General features: G+C 48.2%; 1 protein-coding gene across 1 annotated transcript in view; it reads right to left on the bottom strand.

The window, feature by feature from the left end:
• Positions 1-4,290, bottom strand: part of TNFRSF13B (TNF receptor superfamily member 13B) — a 33,588-nt gene extending 29,298 nt beyond the window's left edge. The window contains exon 1 of the mRNA XM_040630173.1: positions 4,145-4,290. The gene's annotated coding sequence lies outside the window, so the exon portion shown is untranslated. The remainder of the gene's footprint in view (positions 1-4,144) is intronic.
• Between the last annotated feature and the right edge of the window lie 5,230 nt (positions 4,291-9,520).

Genomic DNA, 9,520 nt, shown 5'->3' with positions numbered 1-9,520 from the left:
TTCCTTCCTTCCTTCCTTCCTTCCTTCCTTCCTTCCTTCCTTCCTTCCTTCCCTTCTTTTTTCAAAAAGGAGGAAAGTTCAAATATATAAGCATTGGCATATACACAAAAAGCACTATAAAGAAACTGTAAAAACAAAAAAAAATGGTGTTTTAAGTAAAATTCTTGGGAATAAATTTAACAAAAAAGTACAAAACTTTTACATTGAAAACTACAAAGCTTGTTGACAGAAATCTTAAAAGACCTAAATAAATGGAGAGACATACCATGTTCAAGGATTGAAAGACTTAATATTGTTAAGATGGCAATATTCCCCCAAATTATTCTACAGATTCAATGCAATCCTAATAAAAAATCCAGCTGGCTCTTCTGCAGAATTTGACAAGCTGATCCTAAAATCATATGGAAATACAAGACACCCAGGAGAGCAAAAACAATCTCAAAAAAGAAAAACAGTTGCAAGACACACTTTTCAGTTTCAAAACTTACTACAAAGCAGTAGTAAATAAGATAGTGTGGTACGGGCATAAAGATAAGCATAGACCAATGGAATAGAATTGAGAGTTCATAAATAAAGCCTGACATTTATGGTCAATTGATGTTCCATAAGGGTCCCAAGACAGCTCAATGGGAGAAAGGATAGTCTTTTCACCAAATAGTGCTAAGACAACAGGCTAGCCCTGTGTAAAAGGACAAATTTGGACTCCTACCTCACACCATACACAAAAATTAACTCACAGTGACCATAGATCTACAAGTAAAGCTAAAATGACAAATTTTGAAGAAAACGAGAGTGACTCTTCATGACTTGGGGTTAGGCAATGACACCAAATGCGTAAATGACTACAGAGATTGAGAGACTGGATTTCATCAAAATCACACACATTCGTGTTTCCATAGAATACCATCAAGAAAATAAAAGGACGATCCACAGACGGGGAGGAAATATTTGCAAACCATATATATGTTAAGGGATCCAGAATATATAAAGAATGCTTATAACTGAATAGTGAAAAATAACCCAATTTAAAAACAGATTGAAGAGTCAGACATTTTTCCAAAAAGATATGTGAATGGCTAATAAAGACAGGAAAAGGTGCTCAATATCATTTGTCATCAGGAAAATGCAACTCAAAACCATACTGACGTACCTACTAAGAGCTACAGTGAAAAAGAGGGATAATGACGAGAGTCCATGAGGATGAGCAAGATTATCAGGTGGTACAGCTACTGCGGAAAACAGTTCGGTAGTTCCTTAAAATGTTAAGGGCAGAATTACCGTAAGATCCAGCAATTCCACTCCCAAGAGAAATGAAACCACGTGCACCCAAATACGTGAACACGAATGTTCGTGGCAAAATTACTCATAATAGCCAAAAAGTAGAAACAATCCAAATGGCCATCAGCCGATGAAATGGGAAATAAAATGCGGAATACCCATTAAATGGGATATTACTGGGCTATAAAAAGGGACAGGGTGCTGATACACACTACGACCCGAATGAGCCTTAAAAACACCGTGCCAAGAGGAAGAAGGCAGTTTGCCAAACACCACATTCGATTTTTATAAAATTGTCCAACACAGGCACCTAGGGGCACCTGGGTGGCTCAGTCGGTTGAGCGGCCAACTTTTGATTTTGGTTCCGGTAGTGATCTCAGGGTCTTGGGACCGAGCCCTGACTCTGTGCTTAGTGGGGAGTCTGCTTGAGATTCTCTCCCTCTCCCTCTGCCCCTTCCTCCTCAAATAAATAAATACATCTTAAAAAAAAAAAAAACAGGCAAATCTGTAGAGATAGAAAGCAAATTAGTTGTAAGCTAAGGCCGGGGATGGGGAGGAACGGGGATGTGGGGTGATGAAAATGTTCTAAAAATAGATTATTGTGATGATTGAGCCACTCCACAAATACACTAAATAAGGTTGACTCGTGTAAACTTTATGACATGTAAATGGTATGTCAGTAAAGCTGTTTCTTCCAGGGGAGGCAGGAACTGGGCAGGTGAAGGACAGAGAGGGAAGGAAGACTTCATATTGTATATCTTTTTATACTTTCTGGGCTTCCAATGGGTGACCACTGTCTACTCAAAGAACAAATTGAAAATACAGAAGGATCAAACACAATTAGAGGGAACTCTGACCCTTCCATCATTTGGGGAGAGGACAGAGAGGGTGCTGCCACCCACCCCTGCCCACTGTGAAGTGATGGCTGGGGGGGCCAGTGGGTTAGATTGGACAGGGCAGCCCTAGAGAGCTTCCAAGACATATTCATGGTCTGGAGGCCACCAAGCTGTGGGACCTGACGGAGACATAGGACCCAGGTGGGCCAGATGGCGAGCACCCCCCCAACTGACCAGAGGGCACCGGGCCTGCTCCCCACTCCTCCACCACCACCTGGACCTACATAAAAACCCCGAACCATCATCCAGCCCCAAAGAGGGGCAGGGAAACCCCAAGCTTGACACCATCCAGGCAGAATAGAAGCTTGAGAAAGTTCTATTGACATAGAGGGAAGAAAGGAAGAACTCCTCTTGCATGCCTGGTTTTGCAGACCAGGCTCACACCCCTGGCCTTCTGCACCCTGAGACCCGAGAGCAGCCAAAAGGAGTGATGGTTGGAGCCCTCTTCCTGTGATTCCTCGTGTGCTTGGCTTGAAAGTTTCCGTACCAAGAAAGACCTCTGTGGTCGAAGTGGTTTGAAAAATGCCAGATTAAAGAGAGCCAAAGCTTTTTTAACTATAGCCCTTCTCCGAGCCTCTACTTGGGACTCAAGAGGGGTTCTGGCAGGTTCAAAGCCCTTTGGAGGTTTTGAGGGACTTCTGGTGGGACAGAGGCTCTTCTTCATGGTACAGCTGAGGAAACAGAGCCTGGGGAGGTCACACAGCGAGTCCGTGAACACCGGGACCTGAAACCCCGGATTCTGCTGCACCCGGCACCCGTGCTCAGAGCTCCGTCACAGTTCTAACCAAGTCCCGGCCCGTGGTCCTGGGGGCCTGGGCACTTTCACCCTGAGTCAAGGTGGCCTCTGGTCCTTGCCTGGTCTGAGTCTCTCAGAAATTTTATACGTTTGAGCCCTCAGCTGGGGACATGTCTGGGGACACGGTCACTGGGTGAAAAAAGGAATCAGAGAAAAGGTATGCTTCCTGCCTGACGTGAGCGGGACAGAGAAGCAGCCAGCCGTGTGTGAACCCAGACCGGGCCACCGAGGGGCCCGACAGCCCCTCAAATCCAACCTTGGGGCCCCTCTGCACAGCACAGACTTGAATCGATCTGCTCCAGCAACCTATGCTTCCTGGTTTGTGCCTTCAAACAAACCTTTAAAACCCTGATAAAAATTCTGCAGGGTAAGCAATCTAGCGTCTTCAATAAATAAATTGCACGGGGAGAAAAGGAGACCAGATGGGAACTGTTCTGGATTAAAACATGTAATCAAAGGCACGGCGTGGGCCGTAGTCAGATCCTGATTTGAACAAATCAGTTGGAAAAGACATTGATAAGACAGTTGGAAAATCTCAACATTGACTGGCTGTTTGGTAATGCTAGCGGGGTCATTCTTTTTCAAACTGGTCAGGGCATGATGGTTAATTTTTTGGTTTTTGTCTTTTAAAGAGCCTTTTAGAGATCGATGCTGAGGTACCCACAAATCGAACAACACAAATGTTTGCTATTAGCTTCAAAATGAGCCAGTGGGGCTGGAGGGGGAACATGGCGGGCACAGAGGGTGTAACGTTGGCCGTAGGTCGATAATTGTCGAGGCTGGGGGATGGATGCGGAAGCCGCATTAAACTCTCCTCTTCCCTTTGGCATAAACGTCACTTCAAAATAAAATACTTTTTAAACGTCCCGGCCAACCTGGCTCAGGTGCCCCGGCCAGCTTGGGGGTGGGGGTGTCTCAGCTGGTATTCCTGCCTACGTGCTGACCCTCCAGCCTCCCGGCTCCTCTCCAGGAATGCAAGGTGCAGACACCCAAAGCCCCCAGACGTGAGGTCCTCCACGTGCAGGGGCATGGGGTGACCCCCAGACTGCCCGAGATTGCCGGTCTGCTGTGGGTGCTGTGCCCACCAAACCCCATCGAACCCATGCGGGGTGCCCCTGGCCAAGCCGTCCTCACCCCCACTACCCCCTACCCCACCGCTTCCCCGGCTACTCACTCCACTCTTACTGGCCCGCCCGGCTCCGGCCAACTCTCTTGCTCCGGCCCAAGCTGCTCATTACTCAGGACGTTTATTATTAGCCTTAGATTTGATTAGTGCCTGAGCTGCACTTCCTGGGTTTTCCCCCCAACCTGTAGGATGTAAATCAGCGGTACCCCCTCCCGCCCTGCACCTGCGTGTTAGGAGCTGAGGTGGGTGGCCTGGGATGACTCCGGAGTCCCCAGCAGTGCTGTCTGCGGAGCCCCCACTGCACACTGCCCACCAGCGCCCGCCGAGCAGGGGAGGACAGGATGGCCTGGCGTAGGGATGAGGTATAAACTGGTAGGACCCCAATCTGGCTCTGACCCACCGTGTGGACCTGGTTGCCTGCCCCATGGCACACATTCCCGGCTGCAGGCGGGGTGAGCCCTCTCTCCAGCCTCCAAACATTGCTCAGGCCCTTCCCTCTTCCTTGACACCCATTTCCTGTTCCATCGCTTGGTCATCTCTTCTTGTTCGGCCTTCAGGCTCAACTGAGGGGCCAATTCCTCCAGGAAGCCATCCCTGACTGTCCCAGGCTGGGCTACATGCCCATTCTCTGTGCTTCCTAAGCCCGATCAAAGCCCTCGAGAGGCTGAGACTAGCGCAGGGCAGCCTGGGTTTGAATCTCGGCCACTTACCAGCAGGAAGACTTTGGGGCAATTTACTTAACTTCTCTGTGCCTCCATGTTCTCTTCCTGTGAGTGGGTATCACCGTACCCGGCTCACAGGTTGTTAGGAGAATGAAAGGAGTTGCCACAGTCTTAGAGCAAGTTCTTGGCACCTAGTAAGTGCTCAATAAACAATCTGGAGGGTTAGCGCCGTAGCCCCCATCACACTATTGTAAGTCGTTCTCTACACCTTCCCGACTCCCCTGAAACCCCCATGGGATTAAGACCGGATTGAGACAGATGTGGAAGCCCATGGCGTTTAGGAAGGAAACTTTGAGGGATGGGAAGGAATCGGGTAGGTGGAGGCGGAGCGGGACGGCATCAGGGGGCAGTTAGGGCAGGAGCGAGGGCAGAACAAAAGCCTGAGTTGGGTGATAGTACAGCAGGGGAGGAAATTGGGTTGGTAACCCTAAAAACTGCTCCATCTCAGTGATCAGAGACACACCACGTCAGCAATGAAAAACGAGTTTTCATCCACCAGGGGGGCAGAATCTTGGAGTCTGATGCTCCAGAGGGCTGGAGGCGAGCCAGGCAAACGCGATCTTGCGTCCTGCTGGAGGGAAGGAGTTGGTCCCGCCAGTTTGGAGGGCACCCGGCCAGCGTCCATTAATCTGTACAACGTATGCCTCACTCACGACCCGCACATCCTTCTCCCCGGAGCATCTGGAAACAATGTACATGTCCATCCGAGGGAGGATGGCTGATGGAGGTACACAGGTCATAACCAGGAATGTTACGCAAAGGTTACAAAGAAGGAGTTGGATGATTGTCAAGACCAATCACGATACCTACAGTAAGACACCTTGTAGTAAAAATCCCAGATGGCCTTCTCCGTGGCCCCATACACGTGAATGTGGGACGATGGTTGCCTCTGGGTAGGACGAGAGGGACCAGGTTTGGGGGTGATGGTCAAGGGAGACTTTAGCCCTATTGGTAACGTTTTAATTTTTACACAGAGAAGATACTTCTGTATTACTCATGCCACATATAGGCCGGTGGGGGTGTGTTTGGGAGCCAGGAGCTCCCTGCCTGCTGCATCGGGCCAAGCCCAGAGTCACTGTTGGATGCCCTCAGCACGTCTCCTCCTTACCTTCTACCCAGGGCTGGGGCTCTCACCACCTCACAGAGCAGCTGGCTCCCAGGGGGTTAGTTCTGACCGTTAGAAAGCTGTCTCTGTCTACTGAGCGGACTGTGCCTTCCAGAAACAGACCCACCGGACGGACCGCCGCTCTCTGAAGCCACACACGTCCTCTTGCTCAATGAGATCGCACTTTCGAGTTTTAAAGCCCGCACAGGTTAGACGTGAAACAAAAGTCAAACAAAATCCAATTTGACTTTTGGGGTGGCCGAGAGTGGGATAGTAGGGTTTCCTCATGTCTCATTGCTGATCACAGCTTGTTAATGCTTTTGCTCAAACACCCTTTACAGATCGTGGATTTTATTCACTTTCTATTTTCTTCAATTACAAGTGTAATTTATATGCAGTGAAATGCGTGAATTTTAAGTGTGCAAATCAATGAATAGGTTACATATGTGCACGCCCAGGTAACACTACCCAGATTCAAGACTTAGAACGTTTGGAGTCCCCCAGAAGTCTCCCTCCCTGCCCCTTCCAGGCAGCCTCACCACCACCCCAGAATCGCCACCCTCCTGACGTCTATACCCATAGATTTTCATTTTCCTGACTGTATAAACAGGAACCTTCTTTCTTCTGGTTTCTTTCGGTTGATATTAGATTTTATTAAACCAGACAGACCAAAGCACGTGTGACCCGCCCCCGCCAGGGCCACACGATTACAAGGAATTTTATTATTACCGTTACTGAACTCGAATTTCACGACCCATGCAAATAGAATCCCTTCCTCCCCGGCTCCCTCAGAACAGGTGCTGAAGGTTTCTGAACCTCATTCTGAAACCAGCCCTCTCTCGGAGCTGTCTCCCCGGGGGGATGAGGGATTCTAATTTTAAGCCCCACACTTAAAGGGGACAGAAGAGTCTGGAACCTAGAGTAAAGATACCTTATACACCTCCAGGCTTTGGAGCTGATGCCTTCAAATACACGTACCTAAACAGTTAAAACAAGCACATGGTAAAGAAAAATTCAAACAGTGTGAAAGGGAATATAGCAAAAAAGAAGTTTCCCTCCTGTCTAGATACTCTCAACAGCCCCTTTCCCTGCTCGAAGCCGGCAACTGTGACCAGATCTGGTTCACACAGGCTTCCAAGCAAAGCCCTGGCATTTACATGCCTCTGTACGCGTCACAGATGATAGATTTTTGCCTCCATCCCCCCACCCCCACCCCATGCACGGTTTTTTTTTTACACAATTGCTTGTTTATGCAGATTTAACACACTGTGAACATACAGCCTTTCTTCACTCAATATATCCTATCAGTCAAGCCTTATCTTCTTAAAGGAGCTCTTTAAATGCTCATTAGAGAGGCACCTGGGTGGCACAGCGGTTAAGTGTCTGCCTTCGGCCCAGGGCGTGATCCCGGCGTTCCAGGATCGAGCCCCACATCAGGCTCCTCCGCTATGAGCCTGCTTCTTCCTCTCCCACTCCCCCTGCTTGTGTTCCGTCTCTTGCTGGCTGTCTCTCTCTGTCAAATTAATAAATAAAATTAAAAAAAATAAATGCTCATTAGAAATAGTAACAATAGTGAGCATTTATGCAGCATTTACCATGTTCCAGGCACTATTCTAAACCCCTTACATATGTTCATTTCATATATATTTCATCTCTGTGTCTCATCAAAGGCTTGAATTCCCTAAGTGGATTACTTGGTCAGAGGAAACATTGTCCCGTTGATCAATATTTTCCAATGAGACTGTTCCACTCTACACAGCGCAGTGGTGATATTTCGGCCCTGAGAACCTCTAGCCAAGCTCGGTGTCGTGGTCTCTCTGAGGCCGTGGGCATTTGTCTCATCCACGCCCTGGCGTCTGCCAGCCCCCACCCACCCGGTCCCTTTGAGGCCGTGCTGTTGAACCTTCTCTGAGAGTCCTAGAGGTAAGCCAAAAGCAAGAGTATCCAAAAAAGGACATTTCTTAGAAACGCAGTGAAAGCCCTGATTTTCATGATTGCAATTTACATATGCGACTCAGATGTGAATTTCCTATGCTGCTAATGTACCCGGCCCCTCGATTTGTGTTAATTTTTCAGAAACGCTAAATACTTTTAGCAGAACCAGCTTCAAAGAAGCAGACGGCAGTTTCTAGAACAAGAGCCGCCAACTTTTGTGGGAAAACCTAGTTTCTCTTTCCATTTAAAAATTTCTTTCCAGGGGCGCCTGGGTAGCGCAGTCGTTAAGCATCTGCCTTCGGCTCAGGGCGTGATCCCAGCGTTCTAGGATCGAGCCCCACATCAGGCTCCTCCGCTGGGAGCCTGCTTCTTCCTCTCCCACTCCCCCTGCTGTGTTCCCTCTCTCGCTGGCTGTCTCTCTGTCACGTAAATAAATAAAATCTTTAAAAAAAATGTCTTTCCCCTCAAACCTTTTTATTACGAAAAATTCAAAATTCAGTGAAAGGTTAAAAGTAGCATAGAATGAACACCCATGGACCCCCCCAGCGAGCTTGAACGTGTGTTCACGTTGGTGTCTGTCTACCATCCACTCTTCCTGCTGAGACGCCTGAAAGGGTTGGCAGACAGTGTGACATTCACTCCTCAGCCCTGCAGCAGGCATCTCCTAAGACACGGATGTTCTCTTCCATAGATTTAGCATTTCCACACCTAAGAAAATCAATAATAATTCAAAACACCATCTACTAGCTAGTCCATATTTAGATTTCCCCAGCTGTCGTCTGAAGCTTTTCTTGGCTGCCTCTTCTGAATCAGAACCCAACCAAGGGGGGCACCTGCGTGGCTCAGTCAGTGAAGCGTCTGCCCTCGGGTCGTGATCCTGGGGTCCTGGGATCGAGCCCATGTTCAATGGGGAGCCTGCTTCTCCCCGTCCCTCTGCTGCTCCCCCTGCTTATGCTCTGTCACTCTCTCTGTCAAGTAAATAAATACCTTAAAAAAAAAAAAAAAAAGAACCCAGCGGATGGTCACATGTGGCATGTGGTTGTTGTGTCTCTTTAGGCATTTTTTTGGGCCTAGAATTGTCCCCTCCCTTTCTCGCTCTTTTCTCTCTCTTTTTCTTAATTTAAATTCAGCTAGCCAGCATATAGTACATCATTAGTTTTTGATGTGGCGTTCATTGATTCATTAGTTGTGTACAACACCCAGTGCTCATCACATCACGTGCCCTCCTTAATGGCCGACACCCAGTTACCCCATCCCCCATGCCCCTCCCCTCCAGCAGCCCTCAGTTTGTTTCCCAGAGTCAGGAGTATCTCACGGTTTGTCTCCCTCTCTGATTTCTTCCCATTCAGCTTTCCCTCCCTTCCCCTATGGCCCTCCGTGCTATTTCTTATATTCCCCATATGAGTGAAACCATATGATAACTGTCTTTCTCTGATTGACTTATTTCACTTAGCATAATCCCCTCGAGTTCCATCCACGTCAATGCAAATGGTAGGTATTCATTTTTCTCTTTTCTTTTATCTTCTTTTCCTTTCTTTGGTTTGTCTGACGTGGACGCAGCCTCTGTCTTATAGAATTTCCCACACCCACACCTCTGAAGGTTTCCTCCCCTGGCCTTCAGCCGGTCCTTCTATCCCCCGTGAGTTCCTGGAAGCGGAACGG

The sequence above is a fragment of the Ursus maritimus genome, unplaced genomic scaffold (genome assembly GCF_017311325.1).
Source record: "Ursus maritimus isolate PB19 unplaced genomic scaffold, ASM1731132v1 scaffold_14, whole genome shotgun sequence".
Classification (NCBI taxonomy): Eukaryota; Metazoa; Chordata; class Mammalia; order Carnivora; family Ursidae; genus Ursus; species Ursus maritimus.
Note: the sequence above shows the minus strand (reverse complement) of the source record. Positions and strands in the feature narration are given on the sequence as shown.